The 21,607-nt window shown below is 32.3% G+C and overlaps 1 protein-coding gene across 2 annotated transcripts in view; it reads right to left on the reverse strand.

Moving 5' to 3' along the window:
- The window catches only part of LOC118184595 (uncharacterized), a 366,479-nt gene that overhangs the window by 221,631 nt on the left and 123,241 nt on the right, over positions 1-21,607 (reverse strand). The window contains exon 2 of one of the 2 annotated variants that reach the window (XM_085824280.1): positions 13,098-13,146. The exons of the other annotated variant lie outside the window; for it this stretch is intronic. The gene's annotated coding sequence lies outside the window, so the exon portion shown is untranslated. The remainder of the gene's footprint in view (positions 1-13,097; positions 13,147-21,607) is intronic. 2 annotated transcript variants of the gene reach the window in all.

Raw genomic sequence — 21,607 nt, forward strand, 5'->3', positions numbered from 1 at the left:
ATATGGTGTACACATCAGATTTTTTTTCTCATTTACTGATATTATAAAAATGTATTCTGAGTAAACTTTTTATCAAAAGTTTGGATAGCATAAACATGGGAAATAGAAATTTTTTGAAGTTTGATGTAAGAGTTATCGCAGAAGAAACCATCGTCACACATACACACAGACACATACGCAGGTAGCCAGACAAATATATATCATTGTAAAAATAGTAAAAGCTTGTTGTAGGGACTCTATCTCGGAGTTATTCACTGAAACCTCACTATCAGGTTTTTAAACCGAAACCATTAACCTGTTTTAAAGTATGTTGGCGTGTTTTAAAGTAGTTTGGCGTGAAATAAAAATAAGTTTGTTTAATTTAAATATTACTAACAGTTCAGTTTCAAGGTAATGTATTACCAAATGTTTCTTTTTAAATTTTTAGTGTTATTATACATTGTATAAATTTTGTCTATATGTAAATAATTTTATTGAGATCTGCCGGAAAAATAAGATTACAAGTACAAGTCTATTTACAATGAGATAAATGGTTATCTCGCTAAATTCGCAAGATATCGCCAAGTTGCAATAGTTTCGGCGACTAATTTTTGTTACGAAATTTGGCAAGAAATCGCCAAAAATCGTATAACGAGGTGACCATTTGATGATATTTTTATTCAGACCATGTACAACTGTAAATAATGTATAACTGTGCAGTTTATGTTTAATTGTGATAATTTCGAGAAGTGAAAAGTATCAGATCTTTTTTGGCGGTCGGGCGAAAACTATGTAAAACTGGAGAGGGTATCGGTTTCTGAGTTGTTTAGTTCAACGTGAATCCTGGATATTGAGACATCTGGGATAGCTTCGCCTATGTGTTGTGTTTAGCGTTCTTAGTAGTTTGAAGTGTAACTATTGCTTGTGCTCTATGATATTGAGAAGATCTGTACCAGTATTTTTTTGTGGAAAGTTCTAGCCCTGTGAAGTCTTTCTTTCTTTTTTTTTTTTTTTTGATAAAAATAAATTTTATCAAGCTATCACCGGTTCTGTGTGAACAGAATCTATTACAAAACTATACGCTACAATATTTTAGGAATATAAAAACAATTGAGTAGAAGAAAAAGGGATACCTGATTTAATTCCAAGATTTTTATCCTTAAAATAATCAAATAATGAATTACATATATAAAGTTCGGTTTCTATGCTCGGAAGAGGGAAAAAACGTGCTAAATTAAGTAGCATTTCTTCAAGGTGATGTGATTTATTCTGGTAAAAGCTACGTGTATGTACAATGCAAGTCTTCTCAGTAAATATAAGCTATACTATGTAATGTGTATAATATGCACCATGCAAACCTGTAAACAATAATGAATGCGTAGTGTTAAACTATGTGTTAACCTAAATACCTAAGATGTAAAGTACCTTTAACATAAGTATTAATCAATCTCTCTGTGTGTAATATGTACCATGCAAGTCTGTAAATTATAATGAATGCATACAGTTAACCTAAGTATCTAATCATGTATAATTAACGTAAATATTGAATCTTACGGATGCAAAGAACCTTAAACATAAGTCATATTCAATTTCCCAGTAAATGTAATGTGTAATATGAAATGTGTGAAATATGTACCATGCAATATGAATGTAAATGAACCATGCAAGTATGAATAAGCAAGTCCGAATATGGTACGGCATGTGTAATAGTCGTGCAAGTCAGAGTATGGCAATATGTACCATGCAAGTCTGAATGGGTAGCGATAGCCTAAGTACCTAATTATGTCATTCTAGATAAGGGCGGGCGTGGTGCTCATACCAATTAACTGTAACGGTAGAGGGATGGTGCCCACGTCCTCCGTCACTCACTCACTCACTAGAGCCTTCGTCGTCATTTTCACTTTCAAAAACAGCCTCATCTTCCGTGCCGTCTGGTTCGTTGCTAATACAACATTTTTTAAATGATTTTATAATCATTTCAGAGGGTATTTCGTTCCAAGCATTTTTAACCCACTGAGCGATTAGTGTAATATCGAGCTTTTTAATGTTGCCTCCCTTTGTAAATGTTGGTCGACCGGAACTAATCCACTCTGCCGTATACAGTAAGACCCCGCTTAACGTATGCAGTAAGACCCCGCTTAACGCTGTTTCGTTTAGCGCTGTTTCGGTTTAGCGCTCTTTTATTTCAACCCAGGGATTCTCCGAAATTGTGCGCAGCGCTAGGTTTCCAAATAACATATCCGAAACAGTGTAGTTGTGTTTCTTGCTTGGTGGACGCATTTTTATCATTTGAAACATTTGTTGACATTATTGTAAGTTTAAATTTGTATAATACTATAACGATTAATACAGTGACAAATATTATGATCTTTAGTTTTTATCATGGGTGATAATAAAAAACAAGAAAAGAAAGCAACCAGAAAAAGCATTTCACTGGAAACTTAAATGCAAGTGATTAGAAGATTAGATTCTGGTGAACGTCAATCTCAAATTAGTGCTGCATTGATTTTGGCAACTTCAACAATAAGGACAATTCTTAAGAATAAAGAAAAAATACTGTCATCGGCAACTGCAACTACGTCAAGCTCTGCAACTAGAATTACACGTTCTAGAAATACCATTATAGAGGAAATGGAAAAACGATTGTCTATATGGATTGACCACGAAATTGAACGTAATATGCCATTAAGCCAATCTATCATAATGCCTTCTTGACAAAAAGGCAGAAAATTCGAAACCCAGAATAGACTGAATGATCTGACTGAGAATTTTATTTGTTTTTAAAAGTATATGCGTTTATATTGTTTTTATTTTTGTAAGAAATAAATGTTTCATTTTATTTTTATTAAAAAAACATTATTAAATTTAATGCCTAACCATTTTTTATCCGTCTTGCCCTAACCCCATTATTTACATGTTAAGATAGCCTCGCTTAGCGCTGTTTCGCATTACGCTCTACTTCGATGGAACGTATCCCCCGCGTTAAGCGGGGTCTTACTGTACTAAAAGAGAGGGTTTTTTTGAAAGCTGCTCTCGGTCTTTTATCCCACACATTTTTAAGCCAATCGAACGCCTGTTAACAAAAGTATTTCATGAATGAACAATAACTATTATAAAGACTTATACGTACGTAAAAACTATCTGCATTTCTCTTTTCTTGGCGTGTTGGCGAAACTTTTTTATTGCTCGATATTGATCGGTTGTTCGGGGGCCGAAATTTCGTTGGTTTAATCGAAACTTACTCTTGTTAAAGTATGAAACTCTGCGATTAGTTCGTCACATAATTTAAGTCATGGAATTACTTCAAGTAAGTGACTTATTTGATAAGTCGTCCAATTTCAGTGCGGGAAGAAAGCAACTGCATTATATAAAGAAATTTTTGAACTTCCGATTCTTTTAATTTTTTACGGCCTCGTGTATAAGTCGACCCCCCCACTTTGAAGTCTTTTCTTTATCCAAAATATCTCGACTTATACGCGGGTATATACGGTAAATGCATATTCATATGAGTTCTAACTAACTAACTAACTCTAGATATATTTTTTCACGTTTTAGTTCTGAAGTGTTATCCCTAACTGAGAAACGTGTTAAAGTATTGCATAGAAGGGCTACTTGCACAGCAACCTTAACTTTTATATGTGTATTGGTAGAGAATTATCAAGCGCAAAGCAATACTGATTTATTTTATACCTTTCTTGGAACATTTAAAATTATTATTACGGCTCTGTATATTCTTGCTTTTCTTCATTTTTAAGCTTTCATTCTTCTTTTAAGTTCCATGGCGTTTAAAGTTTTTAGCATATATCATCACTTGTTTGTTCACGAGCTTGTGATTAATTACTTAAACCATGTCAGCTTTAAATTTCTAAGTGTTTTGCTTTAAATCTGAATAAAATTTCTTCAAAGAAAATAATGATTTATACCGGAAAAGCTGTCTACGAGTTATGCTAATGTTTCCGTTTGTACATGTACAGTTATAGACTGTAAGGGGTCACTTAAAGTAAAGGGAAAGTATACAATGAATTTCCCCAAATAAATTTGGTAGCGAAAAATACTATTCACACTCTTCAAAATATATTTTCCAAAGAATGTCAAGTTGGTAATTAAATAATGTAATTTGTAGTCTGACATACCGTATACGCGCAGAAATTAGTGACATAAATTGTCACGTTCTCTTGTGCATGGTTCCTTGTTGCAATTAATTAGCATGGACAAATGGCAAGAGCTCAGTTGATGTTTTACATTTCTCGTACCCGAAAAACCTTAAAATTATTTTCAACGTATGATCATAAAATTTAATGCAAGTAATTTTATTTATGAAATTAAAGACTACATTAGAGATTAAAGACTAACGCAATTAATCCTCTAAATGTTGTTCTTTATGCGTAGAATATTTGCCTTTGGAACTGATGCTTTCACTTTGGAATGACACTGAAAAGGACCGGTTCAGCTTTTTAATATTAATCCAAAATGTTATAATACTATATTTAATTATTAACGTTATTAAAACTAAATAAATCTAAAACGATGTATGAAAGAAATTAAGCAAAGAATAGCAACGAAAACAAAACAGAGACAATTTTCCACAGACGATTCAGTATTTCTCATTCAATTAATTCAGTTCGCGACAAGGTCTGCATTGAAAATTACGAAGTAAATCTTAAACACTTATTTCCTCGAATAAATTCCAGAATGCATTAAAGCATGATTAAATTGGCAATAATAAAAGAAGGCGTTATCATTGTTATTGAAAAGCTAACTTTTTCTAAATTGGCAACAAATCTACTATTCTGCCGTTTCAAATGTAAACAAGCAATGGCCGCCATGGAAAAAAATTAGGCTTAGCGGCACTTAAACAACTTTTAAATTGTTGATAATTCTAAAAATATTGCATACAAATTTACTAAAGGCCTAAAAGCCTTATCCAGATAAGAACAACAGAATTCAATCATTTTTAAAGCAAAAAATACATAGCTTACAAACATATAAGGATAAAGAAACTGAGATCACTGAGCCGAGTAACAGAGTGGATATATAACTTGTTTTATCGATTAGTATTTTACTGTGTTTTATAATTTACATTTTATTTCCCCTGTAGTCTAATATGTCACCTCGTTAAATTTAATTAGTTATTTTAAAACTGTATTAAAAATTTTCCGAAAATCTTTAACATATAGATTTTTATTCGAACTTGAAAAAACCACTGAGTATGCATATGATGGATTTTGCTTGGAGCCACAGCTTTTGGTAACTTTTTGGCGAGCTAACTACAACTTCTTCTCATTTCCTTAATTTGCAGCACATTGCGCAAAAAATTTTGGCCAAAATTGGTCTTTTTTGTATTATTCTTACAACTTTGCTTATAATAATATATACATATATTTATATACTTTTGGTGCTGCTGATTGCAACCAAAATACGAGGTGCACATCTACATGTTATAGCAGTTCTATAAAAAAAATTTCAAAATAAGTTTTACAATTTTTTGGAGGGTAAAGAGCCCTTTATTCTGTCCTTACGAACAGATGTCAAGCAAAAACATCGTTAAATTTGCATCCGATAAAATGGATATTTGCGTTGAAATATGATGCCTGAAACTTTTCGCTATTACAATACTTCCTTTTTCTTCGTACAAGGAAGTAATAAGAGCTGTAATAAGAAGCTGCGGGCTTAGTAAAAAGGATCAGCAGAGTTTCATAGTATTTATAAGCACATGTTTGAGGATCTCAGTTTCCTGCTATTGTCTTTTAGTCTTTTATTAAATGTGATAATTAAAGTCACTCAAACTCTCTTGATGTTATGTAAATACAGTGACGCATTACAAAAAATAATTTAGTAGCTTAGAGAACAACATGTGAGGGTAATTATAAATTTAAATTATTTAAGTAGGAATAAGGCAGGGAAGACCCTGCCTTATTTTTACTAAAATAAAATAAAATTCATTAAACTGAACTTAGTAACTTCAACATTTTAAAAAAATGTATAGGAGATATGCTTAAAATTTTAAATTCCCGTACCGTTTTGGCTATGGACTGAAAGGGTATCTATTCTGAATACTAGCGTCTACGTCCCAAAACGGCAGCCTATGAAAGAGGCGATTCTATTATTTTCATCGAGGAGTAGGGAAGTTAGAACGGTTTTCTGAGGAACGCCAACGGTAGTGCACGATGTTTGCTTACATTAGGAAGTTCATAAAATTGCAAAGGTGGATTGCCTTAGTTTCTGCGATTACTTTCAGGCAAATATTAGGCAGTTTTTTTGGTTTGCTGATAGAGGGCAAATAGATAATTTACCTTTATAAATCCGTGTTTATCTATTTAAACTTCAGAAGATTTAAGATGAAGTGAATATATTCAACACAACAGAATGGAAGCTTAAGGCTTGTAAATCTTTTAAAAAACAATACATCGATAATTAAAAATATTCTTTACAGTTCATTATTAAAAACTTTTTATAAATGTATAGTTATCATATAATTAACAATTCATCCGTGCATTATCTCATTATTTATTATAATTAGAAGAGAAGATATTTTTTACAGTAATGTTTAAAAATTTGCTGTTGTCTTTTAAAAGATTTACAAGTCTTAAGATTGTGTTCTGTTGTGTTAAATATATTCGCTTCATCTTAAATCTTTTGAAGTTTAAATAGATAAACGCAGATACGCAGTAACATGGAATATAAAACGCCTTATTTAATTTCATTACTGGTTAAGGTTTAAGGAAGATTTTAAGCATTTTAATGCTTACATTTATTTTCTTTTATTTAATATATTATAAGAATCAATTACTGACGATAGCTTTCACAAAATTGAAAGACATGTAGTTGAGTTGAAGAACTGTTTGGTATGTGCTTGAATACAGCAGAGATTTACTTGCTCTGTGATACCTTATATGGAATTCTCACCCCAAGTGCCTTGTATTTTCAGCTGAAAGGGATCCTAAGGATAAGTTACTGTCTCGGTAATCGGAAAGTGAAAAATTTATCAATACAAATCACAGAAGTTTATTTAGTGAAGTAATAATTGAGAATTCATCAATAAAGTTAATCCATTCACCAGATAAGAATCGTAATCAACGCAAGACTGCTAATAAAGCTTTCAGAATGTAAGAAAAACCGTTAAATAATATGTGGGATTAGAATGAATTTTCACTCTCGACGAATGAATAGGACTGTCTTTTTAAAAATAAAAAAGGCGATTGTATTATTTCAAAAAGCCAGTGGCATACTGATCCAGTGGTCGAACTGCTCCAGGTCTCCGAAGAATTTTAAGGTTTTTATGTATATAAAGGAATATAAAAAACGGCGAAGCTTAAAATGGTGGTCTGCATTGAAAATGTTATACTATTTGGCACTAAAGACTTTCTTGACGGGGTATGTTTCATTTGCTTCTTACAAGGGAAGCTTTTGAGTTGAAACTAATTAAAAACTTGCCAATAATAAGTCAATTATTACTTAATGGTTTAGTAATAATTACCATTCAAAGCACACTAACTAAAATGATTAACTTTGAGGAAGCTAAAAAACAAATTTCAGAAGTCAAATCTACCCAAACAAGGTTTAAGCTTTCTTAATTGACAGAAAAGTTAAAATATCTTTAAATCACCAAAAATGGCAAATTAATAAGCTTTTCTAAATATATGTTTGTCTGCTAGATATAAGATGTTTTTCTAGCAGCATTTAATACAGCCTACAATGTTATAGCCAGCAAGATTTAAAGTTCTTCATATTTGTGATCTTCAAAAGCGCAATAAAAATAAAGGCTGAAGCTTGAGGATTGATAGTATAAAGCTTAATGATTTGAGAGTCGAACATGATTTCTTGGCTGCCTACTTGGACGACATTAGAAATGTCCTTTCTAGAATTCCAGCCCTATTATTAAAGGTCACATTCTTAGCCATGCATTAATAGTCCATGCCCAAATTGTTTTCAGAGATTCGAGTGTGCACCATCCCCTCTCGAGAGAATTTTAGTATTTTGTTTTTAATTTGTATGAGCTCTGGTTTTATCTCTGTATTTAACCTCGTAAAGGTATCCTTCTAAACAATTTTGGTGGAAATAAATAAATAAATAAACTATTTTTTAAAATCTTTTCATCCTCAAGGTTGAGATCGTTCTCAATATTCCCTTTACTTTATCCTGTGAAACTTTGTAATTTCAAATAAACACTGAAAATCTATGTATAAGGAACAAAGCCTGTAATCATCCTAACTGAATACATTGTACTATAGGTGCCTCAAAATAACTTTTATCTTTGTTCTTTGTCAGTCGACGTGTTTGGAAATTACATATAAAGCGAAATTTAATCATGAGATTCCACTAAATTTATCTTTAAGATATAGAGACGGTAAAATTGTTTGAACAAGATTCGATTACCAACCATGGAACGATAATTAAAAGTTCCGAAAAGAGTTACTTGATTCATCAGAATCTTGAAGTTGCTTTTGTTTGGATGAATATTTTAAAACTCCCAGGATAGCTTAATTCAGAAACTTAAGCCTTTTCTCTTTCCCAAACGCTTATCACTTCCTAAATCAGCGGAAATGTCTTAAATGGAGTTGTTAACAATTATTCTCATCAATATAAAGGTTAATGAGAGAAAATTGTGGAATTTAGATAATTTATTTGTCAAATTATTTAAGTTCTTAATTATATTTGTGACGAATACCTTTCTAAGTTTCATACATAACTCAGAATTCTTACGTCTCGAATTTATCATCATAAAAAATAACATATTTATCATCATAAAAAATAACATAACATATAATATTGTGCCACAAAGGCGAGAATTCTCAGATTCGCATTTGATGATGTCGTATTTTGGAAAACAACCTTCTTGGAAGTGCAACGTGAAAAATGTAACAAACACGTCGGTATTCGAAGCGGTAGCTAGTTTAAGAATATTCATCTAACATTTACTAGTACAGTCAGATTTATATACTGCTGTAGTAAAGAATTAACAAATGTTAAATTTTGCTTGGAAGATATGGAAACGGCCGATAAGACTGTGATAGACCGTAGTAATTATTTGCGGGAGATACCATTTGTAAAAGGTTTTATAAAAATATTTTCCAGAATAAATATCAAACTAAAATTAAAATATATACCTAATAATATGTATAATATAAAATATAAATAACTTTTTCTGGTTTGAAATTACCATTGTTTTCTTCTCCAAAAAATCGCCAAACTGCGCGATGGTGGTTGCGATAATACCAAAATACTGCAGGGGTTTACTTTTCTAATAGTTATTTTACTTGAAGACAGCCTTTCCTATACATTCTTATTTTCATGCCTACGTTTTATACCAGAACGAGTTTTCCGTTTTACGTTTTATGCAAATAGGGTGGAAACTGCTATTTAAGCTGAGGTCTGAGGTATTCAGAGAGAGAGAGAGGGAGAGCGTGTTTGTCTTTCGGTTATGTTGTTGCCTACTAGTTAAAGCTTGCTAGTTTACGGCCATGCTTATTACGCACCTGTTAGTCTGCGCTGGGACTTTTAGATAGCAGCCTTATTACGCGGTAAACAACTCAGTGCAGCTTAGGCTGTTATTCTACTTAGCTTTAGTTTAATTTTGCATTTTCTATTTTAAGTTCAAGCCGAAAGTGTTGGCTTCTTGGGGACCCAAGAAGGTCCATCTGTGAATCTATTTGAATTCAAATAATGAAAGAATAATTTAACCCTTCTTCGGAACTGTTCTTTACCCTCACAGAAACTTACCGAACAGTACCTACACGGTTCTGTTAGGTTCTAGTAGTTAAAGAACTTTTTTTTAGCTAGAACATTATAGTACAATCCGTCTTCTAATTATGCTAATTATTAAGCTTCATATCAAAAATATCCTTTATAGTTATAAAGTATAATACATTTTTTTCTTTATACAATCCAGAAGTAACGTCATGTCGTCAAATAGTCATAAATCCGAATAATTCTTATAAAGCTAATAATAATAGGAATAATAACAGAGGGGTAAAGCAATTAAATCATACGTATGGTTAGTTCTTAAGTACACACGATATATGGTAAGGTAATATTGCCATAATAACAAATTCATATTGGATATTTAACCTTTTATTAAACTGAGTGTGGGTTTATTTATGTAATTACGTTATTTTTATGCTCTACTGATGGAAGGGATCAGCCTCATCAGTAATGCAAATTATGTAAAATTGAAACAGAGATGTATAGACGGAGAAAGAGAGTCTGGCAATGCTCCGAAAGAGTTGTTTTCCTTGTGAACCGACTTCCTGTTAATTTTGTGTATTTCGCAGAGTGATTTCTGTGATTTCAAAACGCTCTTATGTTTAGAGGTCCTGCATAATTAGAAGACGGATTGTACTATAATGTTCTAGCTAAAAAAAAGTTCTTTAACTACTAGAACCTAACAGAACCGTGTAGGTACTGTTCGGTAAGTTTCTGTGAGGGTAAAGAACAGTTCCGAAGAAGGGTTAAATTATTCTTTCATTATTTGAATTCAAATAGATTCACAGATGGACCTTCTTGGGTCCCCAAGAAGCCAACACTTTCGGCTTGAACTTAAAATAGAAAATGCAAAATTAAACTAAAGCTAAGTAGAATAACAGCCTAAGCTGCACTGAGTTGTTTACCGCGTAATAAGGCTGCTATCTAAAAGTCCCAGCGCAGACTAACAGGTGCGTAATAAGCATGGCCGTAAACTAGCAAGCTTTAACTAGTAGGCAACAACATAACCGAAAGACAAACACGCTCTCCCTCTCTCTCTCTCTGAATACCTCAGACCTCAGCTTAAATAGCAGTTTCCACCCTATTTGCATAAAACGTAAAACGGAAAACTCGTTCTGGTATAAAACGTAGGCATGAAAATAAGAATGTATAGGAAAGGCTGTCTTCAAGTAAAATAACTATTAGAAAAGTAAACCCCTGCAGTATTTTGGTATTATCGCAACCATCATCGCGCAGTTTGGCGATTTTTTGGAGAAGAAAACAATGGTAATTTCAAACCAGAAAAAGTTATTTATATTTTATATTATACATATTATTAGGTATATATTTTAATTTTAGTTTGATATTTATTCTGGAAAATATTTTTATAAAACCTTTTACAAATGGTATCTCCCGCAAATAATTACTACGGTCTATCACAGTCTTATCGGCCGTTTCCATATCTTCCAAGCAAAATTTAACATTTGTTAATTCTTTACTACAGCAGTATATAAATCTGACTGTACTAGTAAATGTTAGATGAATATTCTTAAACTAGCTACCGCTTCGAATACCGACGTGTTTGTTACATTTTTCACGTTGCACTTCCAAGAAGGTTGTTTTCCAAAATACGACATCATCAAATGCGAATCTGAGAATTCTCGCCTTTGTGGCACAATATTATATTCCTGTAACAATTTCACAGAACGTTCTTTGTTTGCATGTAAGTCTCAGAAGCGTATTTCGTTTGCAAGTAAGTCTCAGAAGCGCATATTTCAAGATTAAATTGTAGACCAAAAATATCGTAGTTTGACTTTAGAGCTTCTGTTATAGCCAAAACAGAATGTACGAAAATGACGATATTGCTTATTCAAACTTACAGTTATTGATATGGTTACCTTATCAGGTTCAGTGTTCCGCCTTACTTGCTTTGGGAACATTCAAGAACCTGACTCGGAACAGGGAGCTTACTAAAGCTATGTTCAATAAATGTGGGAAGTAGACAAGATACAAAGGAAGGGTATACGAAACACTTTATTTTTCACTCTTTACAATGATTTCCGGACTTCGGAATACAGAGACCAACCACTTGTGGTCTGAACGTAAGAATATAAAAATATTAACTAAACTCTAACTTAACTTTGGAATAATAAACAAGGGCCTCCGAGAAGATTGGTCGCATATTAACAGGGAGCCGTATGTAGTACAGAGAACTGTTAACACTACAATACGTTTAAAATGATCAAGAGGATTAAACCTCTGGCCTGGAAGGCAACCAGCAACCGAGTAAAAACTGCTAAGGCAAGCGGCCTGCTTCTACTAACTCCTTCCTCTCTCTCGCTTGGCAAAAAGCCACAACTTAAGTACTTGGCGTTCGCCAGACAAATTTGCATAAATAAGTTAAAGCTTTTAATTCCTGCCGGAAGTAGAAAATAAGAAGTGATAGTAAAGATTTAAAATAAAATAAACGTTAATAAAACTTAAGATCCTTACAACCTGACGAATTGTTATGCGAATGGTTGCCACAGTTTGGCGGTTTTTGAAAATTTGGCGACTTCTACCAAGGTGGTTGCGATGATACTAAAGTACTCTACGTATTTACCGTTTTTCATATTTAATCTTTCCTGTGAAAACCAGAAATGAGTATGGTATATGTGTTAAAGTTTTATTGTAACTAGAAGTTCGTAGGAAACAAAATTTTAGTTTAAGTTTTACATTTGATCTTTTTTCTTTCAGGGTCAAGACTTCAAGACAAGGAGCGAGAGTTATATGTCCACTGTATTACATGAGGGTTAACGTTTCATGAGCGGATAAAGCCGATCATGCCGCTGAGAGGGTTAAGGGTTAATTAAATTAACCTTATGCATGATACGATTTAATTACCGTATGCCTTCGACTGTAAGATGCCATTGAATATAGGAAGCACCCTTTAATTTCAGTTTGACAAACATGGAAAGAAACTTTGACTCGATAAAAATAAAGTAAATGAAGTAGACCGCTAAAATGTGTCTAATACATTTTTAATAATTAAATTTGGTTTATTACCAATAGGATTATTCCTATCTTACTTGACAGTTTGGAAAAAAATATTATTTTGAAATATTTAGTAAATCAGAAAAAATCTGCGTTTCAACTCTAATGTGGGAATAAATTGCATCTTAGGATAAGAAATTATGGTATTTGTAAAACTAATTCAGTAATTTTAATTTTGCTTACATTTCAACTTAGAAACATATTCGAACATTACAGATAATTTTAAAATAAAAAATAAATAAACTTGTTTAATAATACTCGAAGAAAAGTGCACAGTATAGAAATTTTCTTGATGAGATAAAAGCAGATATAGAAATATAAAAAATATAAATGCAAATTTCAGCGAGTGAAAGTTTGCAATGATAAAAGAATATATATGGATTAAAAATTTAAAAAAATCTTACTTCTTTAGTTCTTAAGATGCAATATTTATTATCTGCTCGCAGATTCATACTAAAAGAGAAATGACAAGAAGATTTTGAGGTTTCTGGGAAATGACGCGAGTCACAAAATATGTATTACACAAAAGAAAGGAATGCTCTATAATAGAGTTTCCAAGACCATTAAAAGATTATGAATTTTATTAAGGGATTTATTTTATATATCTTTTAGGTATACTTTATTTGATGAGACACAACATAAAGTATTTATCAAGAATATAGATAAAAAAAGAAAACTTAATCTGTAAGTGAAAATACAAAAATCAGTCAATCAATAAATAAAAAACACGCCGGTTATCTTCTGATAAAAATGCTTAGAATTATTTTAATTGATAAGTAAGTAAATTATCTAATATATAAGATTTATTTATGTGTTCCTCTCTACGGCGTTGTTTCATTTCTTTCTGACAATTCTGTCACGTCACTTAACTTCCGCATATAAATATCTCTCTGTATCTTTTGGCTAATAGATACTTAGTTTAATTTCAACTTAAAAAATTTTACTTTTGAGTTCATGCCATAAATGCTGGCTGATTTGTAAGCACCAAGCGTGCTTTCTGTTCAACGTATTTAGTTTTAAATAAAAAAGTCTGAAGCATTCTTATTCATTTGGTTATGCGTAAATATGAGATCGCGTACTACGTTTGGAGTAAATACAATTATAATTAAAATTTTTGTATCTAAAATTGTAAAATTTCATCCATAAATGGGAAACAAACTAGCCCATCAAAACAGCCCATAAAAATGACATATATAGGTTCTGCCCGCTAAATATTAAAGGCGATTTCCCGTTTTCCTAGTTATCTTGTAAGAAATAAAAACATCCTGTAAAAGAAAAAATATCTTACGTTTATTATAGACAGAATACATATTAATCTTACCTCGTTCATTTGCGATTTTGCAGCTGAGGATGATAGTTCAGTAAAACAATCGAAACTAGTCACGTGAAAATTTGAAAATATAACGCTGATTTTTGTTGTTTGACTTCTAAATTAATACTTATTCGGCGTGTTATTGTATCTTAAGAATACATATTATTAAACATTTGTAAAAAATTACAACACATTAAATTATCAATAACGGCTTAATAATGCTCTGTTTAAGCTGCTAAGCAGGTGCAGCCAGTGTGACGTCAGCAGGCGTGGATCGAGGCATCCGCCGACAAGCTGTGGCGGTTCCGCAAGTCACTTGTACCGCGATTCTGCAGCATGTGCAAGATACCCTGGATGTTCGCGTGTCGACCAGAACCATTTTCCGCCGATTGGTTGAACCTGACCTGCACTCAAGGTGTCCGTTATGAATACTGCCATTGACCCCACAGCATAGACGCCAGTGTTTAGAATGGTCCTAGACTAGAACGATGTGGATGACAGGATGGCGAAACGTCGTGTTCTCGGATGAGGCATGCTTCTGTTCATCCAGTGACAGTCGCCGCATACGTGTGTGGCGTCGACTTGAAGACAGATCTAATTCGGCAATAACTGTGGAACGCCCCACCGCGCGACAACGTGGCATAATGGTTTGGGGCGCTATTGCCTACGATTTCAGGTCACCTCTAGTTCGTATTCAGGGCAGTGTGACGGCCCAACGATACTTGGATAATGTACTGCGGCCGGTGGCAATCCCCTACCTTCAGGGGCTGCCTAATGCAATTTTTCAGCAGGATAACGCCCGGCCACACAGTGCTCTCATCTGCCAATATGCTGTGAAAGGTATACAGATGCTTCCCTGGCCACCGTACTCTCCTGACCTGTCACCAATCGAACATGTGTGGGATGCGATTGAACGCCGTTTGCAGACTCTGCCCCTGCCTCGTTCAGAAGACGAACTATGGCAAATGGTTGAAAGGGAATGGGGAGCCATCCTTCAGGACAATATCCGAGAAATACCTTATAACATTTTAGTTTGATTGTGGAGTATATTCCATTCAGTTATAATTTAATTTATAACAATTTCTACTACAGTAATTAGCATGAAAATTTGTTCACTTAGAAATAGTTATTAGAATCAAACTGATACTTTAATATAAGTAAGTGATCCCTACAGCCTGAAAACGACAAAAGAATAGAGTTTCTCTCTCTGTAGAATGGTGTCTGAGACAGCAGGGTGCCTGAGCCAAGGCTCTACCCCTTGTAGAACAGTTTGATCATTTCCAAAGGTAGTATACAATAACCGAAAGATAAATCGAATAGTTTTTTTTAATAATTTTGTTAAAGTCAGATTAGAGTATTATTAACGTATTAATATCAATGGAGTTGTTGTCTAAATTAGTGAGAGCAGAAAATTCGAGAAACTGGTAAGTGTGACAAGAATGAGGTAGGGCAAACATAGGCAAACTGAATCCAATAAAAATTATCAAGTGCACAACATCAAATATTAAGACAGGAACTTGAAATAATTATATTCATATATCTATAACAATCACAAAAGTGAGAATGCAGACAGAAAATTTGAAGTGTAGCAGATAAGAGGAATAAAAATAAATACATAAATAAACACATATGTCAAATTATTAGAGTTGCATATTACATGATCCATACATTTAGTTGAGCCGTAGGCCTATCCATATTTTATTGACTCTATGCCTATTCTTCGTGCATCGCTGTCGGCGGTGGTCCTACATCCTACTACCTACCTACCTACAGTGCTCGCGTCTCCCGTCAATGAAATGGAATGGAATGAGCCGTTCTCACTCTGTATTCTGCCTATCATTTTGAAATAAAGATCACTTATTCCTGCTTGCTGTCTTTTTTCCAAATTTCATCACATTTTAACCACTCCTTCTTGGTATTGCATTTTCAATGTCGAGCAGTGTATTTTAAAGAAATTTAACTTTTAGATGGTTCATTCTTTTACCAATAAAATTCCGAATTCCATATTTAAAAACCCCATTCCAGATATGATTTCCTGGCTTATTTGCAAGATTCCTTGCCAATGTGCTTTAATTTACATTGTTCAAAGTAAGATAATCTGAAAATTTCCTTTTAAAAACATGAGGCATATGTTAGGAAAAAAGAAATACAAAAGTCCTCCGTTGCCCAGCACTGTTGGTCTGAAAATCACACTTTCGATTTTTCTTCAGCTAAAACTATTCAAAAAACATCTTCCACTCGCCACTGGTGAATTATATTTTCTAGAGGCATTTCACATTTAAAAAAATCTTTCTGCTCTAGTTAACGACCCTAATTCCAATCCATCTTAACCTTCAGAAAAGGAAATTAAAAGGAATTTAAGGAAATTACATTTTTGTTTTCTTGTTTCATCTATAGATGGCGCCAGTTACTTAACTCCGGTCCAGCCATTCTGATCTTATCTTATCACCATATTTCATCTCGTTCATTTGCACTTTGACAGCTGAGGTAGATGGTTCGGTAATAAAAACCATCGAAACTATTTCTGGAAAATTTGCAAATATAACGCTGATTTTTGTTGTTTGACTTCTAAATTTATAGTGCATATTGTTATTACATTGACTTCTAAATTTACATATTGACTTCTAAATTTATAGTACATAGCTACAAATGTTCCAATATTAAGAAATCGTAAATTTGTACATCATAAATTGTGTAAACGCCTTTTCCTAATAATATACAAAGTAAGTAACATAATTATTCTTTTCAGTCTTTTGAAATTATATGAAATAATTTATATTATCTTAAATGTTCAAAATATTTCCAGTTATTTATTGTTTCAATCTTTCTGTTTATACACTTCGCAAGCTAATCTCCAAGTTTTATCAAACTTTGTGCATTAAAAGATAATTTAAAACCTCTTAAATAATAATAAAAAAACTTTATGAATATTATTGAGCTAATAGCACACTTCATTCATAATGATAAGTGCGTCTTTTGTAGCCTAAAGCACTTTAACTGAATGATTTCTGGGAACATTTTTCTTCAAAGCTCCGCTAGTGTAGTAGAGTTAATATTAAAATTTCAACCTACTATAAATGTATTCATGCATAAAAAAGGTAGATGATTTAGATTCTTTGAAGGTTAAAAACTACTGAAATAAAAAGTTTAGCTGTAAAATCTTCTACGAAATATCCTTATTAAAGTTTGTTAAATATTTTTTTATTCTTTGCTCTGATGAAGTTCCTAATCACTAATGAGAAACATAAATAAACGAACATAAAAATTCTTCTTAAAATTTATTTTCATATAAAATTCTATGTCATTAGCAGGAAGGAAGGAAAAGTAGATTTAAAAACTTTGGAATATATGGCGGTCACAATTTAGACAATTAGTAAAGGATTATTGCCGTCTGCCGTCAGCGAATTCATAATAAAAATATTTTATTGCTTAAAATGCTTAATTAAGGGCTGTCTAATTAAAATATAAACACATACGTTTTTATTAATTGACTAGTTAGTTTATTCACGCATTTCAGCCTAAAATTTCTTTGATTTTAAAATATTTTTTTTCGAGGTGTTTTAGAAATAAAGGTTGATTGAACATTTATAATAATTGTGATTTTATGAAATAGAATTGATTTTGAAATGGAATCGTGGAAAATAAAAATTTCAATATAAGATAAAGAATTCGAAATAACTAAATAATATTATGTAAAATGTCATTTTATTTTAGTATATTGTAGAGACATTAGGATAGTTTTTGGAAGCAGGCAAGATGAAAATGAGCAAACACCTTCGCCGGGAATCGAACTACGGACCTCTTGAATACCGGCCCAGCGTGCAGAACCACTACACCACGAAGGCACGCTAGGAAGGCGGGAGAAATACCTTATAACATTTTAATTTGATTTTGGAGTATATTCAATTCAGTTATAATATAATTTATAACAATTTGTACTATAGTAATTAGCATGGAAATTTGTTCACTTAGAAATAGTTATTAGAATCAAACTGATACTTTAATATAAGTAAGTGATCCCTACAGCCTGAAAACGACAAAAAAATAGTTTCTTTCTCTGTAGAATGGTGTTTGAGACAGCAGGGTGCCTGAGCCAAGGCTCTACCCCTTGTAGAACAGTTTGATCATTTCGAAAGGTAGTATACAATAACCGAAAGATAAATCGAATAGTTTTTTTTAATAATTTTGTTAAAGTCAGATAAGAGTATTATTAACGTATTAATATCAATGGAGTTGTTGTCTAAATTAGTGAGAGCAGAAAAGTCGAGAAACTGGTGAGTGTGACAAGAATGAGGTAGGGCAAACATAGGCAAACTGAATCCATTAAAAATTATCAAGTACACAACATCAAATATTAAGACAGGAACTTGAAATAATTATATTCATATATCTATAACAATCACAAAACTGAGAATGCAGACAGAAAATTTGAAGTGTAGCAGATAAGAGGAATAAAAATAAATACATAAATAAACACATATGTCAAATTATTAGAGTTGCATATTACATGATCCATACATTTAGTTGGGCCGTAGGCCTATCCATATTTTATTGACTCTATGCCTATTCTTCGTGCATCGCTGTCGGCGGTGGTCCTACATCCTACTACCTACCTACCTACAGTGCTCGCGTCTCCCGTCAATGAAATGGAATGGAATGAGCCGTTCTCACTCTGTATTCTGCCTATCATTTTGAAATAAAGATCACTTATTCCTGCTTGCTGTCTTTTTTCCAAATTTCATCACTTTTTAACCACTCCTTCTTGGTATTGCATTTTCAATGTCGAGCAGTGTATTTTAAAGAAATTTAACTTTTAGATGGTTCATTCTCTTACCAATAAAATTCCGAATTCCATATTTAAAAACCCCATTCCAGATATGATTTCCTGGCTTATTTGCAAGATTCCTTGCCAATGTGCTTTAATTTACATTGTTCAAAGTAAGATAATCTGAAAATTTCCTTTTAAAAACATGAGGCATATGTTAGGAAAAAAGAAATACAAAAGTCCTTCGTTGCCCAGCACTGTTGGTCTGAAAATCACACTTTCGATTTTTCTTCAGCTAAAACTATTCAAAAAACATCTTCCAGTCGCCACTGGTGAATTATATTTTCTAGAGGCATTTCACATTTAAAAAAATCTTTCTGCTCTAGTTAACGACCCTAATTCCAATCCATCTTAACCTTCAGAAAAGGAAATTAAAAGGAATTTAAGGAAATTACATTTTTGTTTTCTTGTTTCATCTATAGATGGCGCCAGTTACTTAACTCCGGTCCAGCCATTCTGATCTTATCTTATCACCATATTTCATCTCGTTCATTTGCACTTTGACAGCTGAGGTAGATGGTTCGGTAATAAAAACCATCGAAACTATTTCTGGAAAATTTGCAAATATAACGCTGATTTTTGTTGTTTGACTTCTAAATTTATAGTGCATATTGTTATTACATTGACTTCTAAATTTACATATTGACTTCTAAATTTATAGTACATAGCTACAAATGTTCCAATATTAAGAAATCGTAAATTTGTACATCATAAATTGTGTAAACGCCTTTTCCTAATAATATACAAAGTAAGTAACATAATTATTCTTTTCAGTCTTTTGAAATTATATGAAATAATTTATATTATCTTAAATGTTCAAAATATTTCCAGTTATTTATTGTTTCAATCTTTCTGTTTATACACTTCGCAAGCTAATCTTCAAGTTTTATCAAACTTTGTGCATTAAAAGATAATTTAAAACCTCTTAAATAATAATAAAAAAACTTTATGAATATTATTGAGCTAATAGCACACTTCATTCATAATGATAAGTGCGTCTTTTGTAGCCTAAAGCACTTTAACTGAATGATTTCTGGGAACATTTTTCTTCAAAGCTCCGCTAGTGTAGTAGAGTTAATATTAAAATTTCAACCTACTATAAATGTATTCATGCATAAAAAAGGTAGATGATTTAGATTCTTTGAAGGTTAAAAACTACTGAAATAAAAAGTTTAGCTGTAAAATCTTCTACGAAATATCCTTATTAAAGTTTGTTAAATATTTTTTTATTCTTTGCTCTGATGAAGTTCCTAATCACTAATGAGAAACATAAATAAACGAACATAAAAATTCTTCTTAAAATTTATTTTCATATAAAATTCTATGTCATTAGCAGGAAGGAAGGAAAAGTAGATTTAAAAACTTTGGAATATATGGCGGTCACAATTTAGACAATTAGTAAAGGATTATTGCCGTCTGCCGTCAGCGAATTCATAATAAAAATATTTTATTGCTTAAAATGCTTAATTAAGGGCTGTCTAATTAAAATATAAACACATACGTTTTTATTAATTGACTAGTTAGTTTATTCACGCATTTCAGCCTAAAATTTCTTTGATTTTAAAATATTTTTTTTCGAGGTGTTTTAGAAATAAAGGTTGATTGAACATTTATAATAATTGTGATTTTATGAAATAGAATTGATTTTGAAATGGAATCGTGGAAAATAAAAATTTCAATATAAGATAAAGAATTCGAAATAACTAAATAATATTATGTAAAATGTCATTTTATTTTAGTATATTGTAGAGACATTAGGATAGTTTTTGGAAGCAGGCAAGATGAAAATGAGCAAACACCTTCGCCGGGAATCGAACTACGGACCTCTTGAATACCGGCCCAGCGTGCAGAACCACTACACCACGAAGGCACGCTAGGAAGGCGGGAGAAATACCTTATAACATTTTAATTTGATTTTGGAGTATATTCAATTCAGTTATAATATAATTTATAACAATTTGTACTATAGTAATTAGCATGGAAATTTGTTCACTTAGAAATAGTTATTAGAATCAAACTGATACTTTAATATAAGTAAGTGATCCCTACAGCCTGAAAACGACAAAAAAATAGTTTCTTTCTCTGTAGAATGGTGTTTGAGACAGCAGGGTGCCTGAGCCAAGGCTCTACCCCTTGTAGAACAGTTTGATCATTTCGAAAGGTAGTATACAATAACCGAAAGATAAATCGAATAGTTTTTTTTAATAATTTTGTTAAAGTCAGATAAGAGTATTATTAACGTATTAATATCAATGGAGTTGTTGTCTAAATTAGTGAGAGCAGAAAAGTCGAGAAACTGGTGAGTGTGACAAGAATGAGGTAGGGCAAACATAGGCAAACTGAATCCATTAAAAATTATCAAGTACACAACATCAAATATTAAGACAGGAACTTGAAATAATTATATTCATATATCTATAACAATCACAAAACTGAGAATGCAGACAGAAAATTTGAAGTGTAGCAGATAAGAGGAATAAAAATAAATACATAAATAAACACATATGTCAAATTATTAGAGTTGCATATTACATGATCCATACATTTAGTTGGGCCGTAGGCCTATCCATATTTTATTGACTCTATGCCTATTCTTCGTGCATCGCTGTCGGCGGTGGTCCTACATCCTACTACCTACCTACCTACAGTGCTCGCGTCTCCCGTCAATGAAATGGAATGGAATGAGCCGTTCTCACTCTGTATTCTGCCTATCATTTTGAAATAAAGATCACTTATTCCTGCTTGCTGTCTTTTTTCCAAATTTCATCACTTTTTAA

The sequence above is a fragment of the Stegodyphus dumicola genome, chromosome 9 (genome assembly GCF_044657685.1).
Source record: "Stegodyphus dumicola isolate Sdum_Otavi_A_Nest chromosome 9, ASM4465768v1".
Taxonomy (NCBI): domain Eukaryota; kingdom Metazoa; phylum Arthropoda; class Arachnida; order Araneae; family Eresidae; genus Stegodyphus; species Stegodyphus dumicola.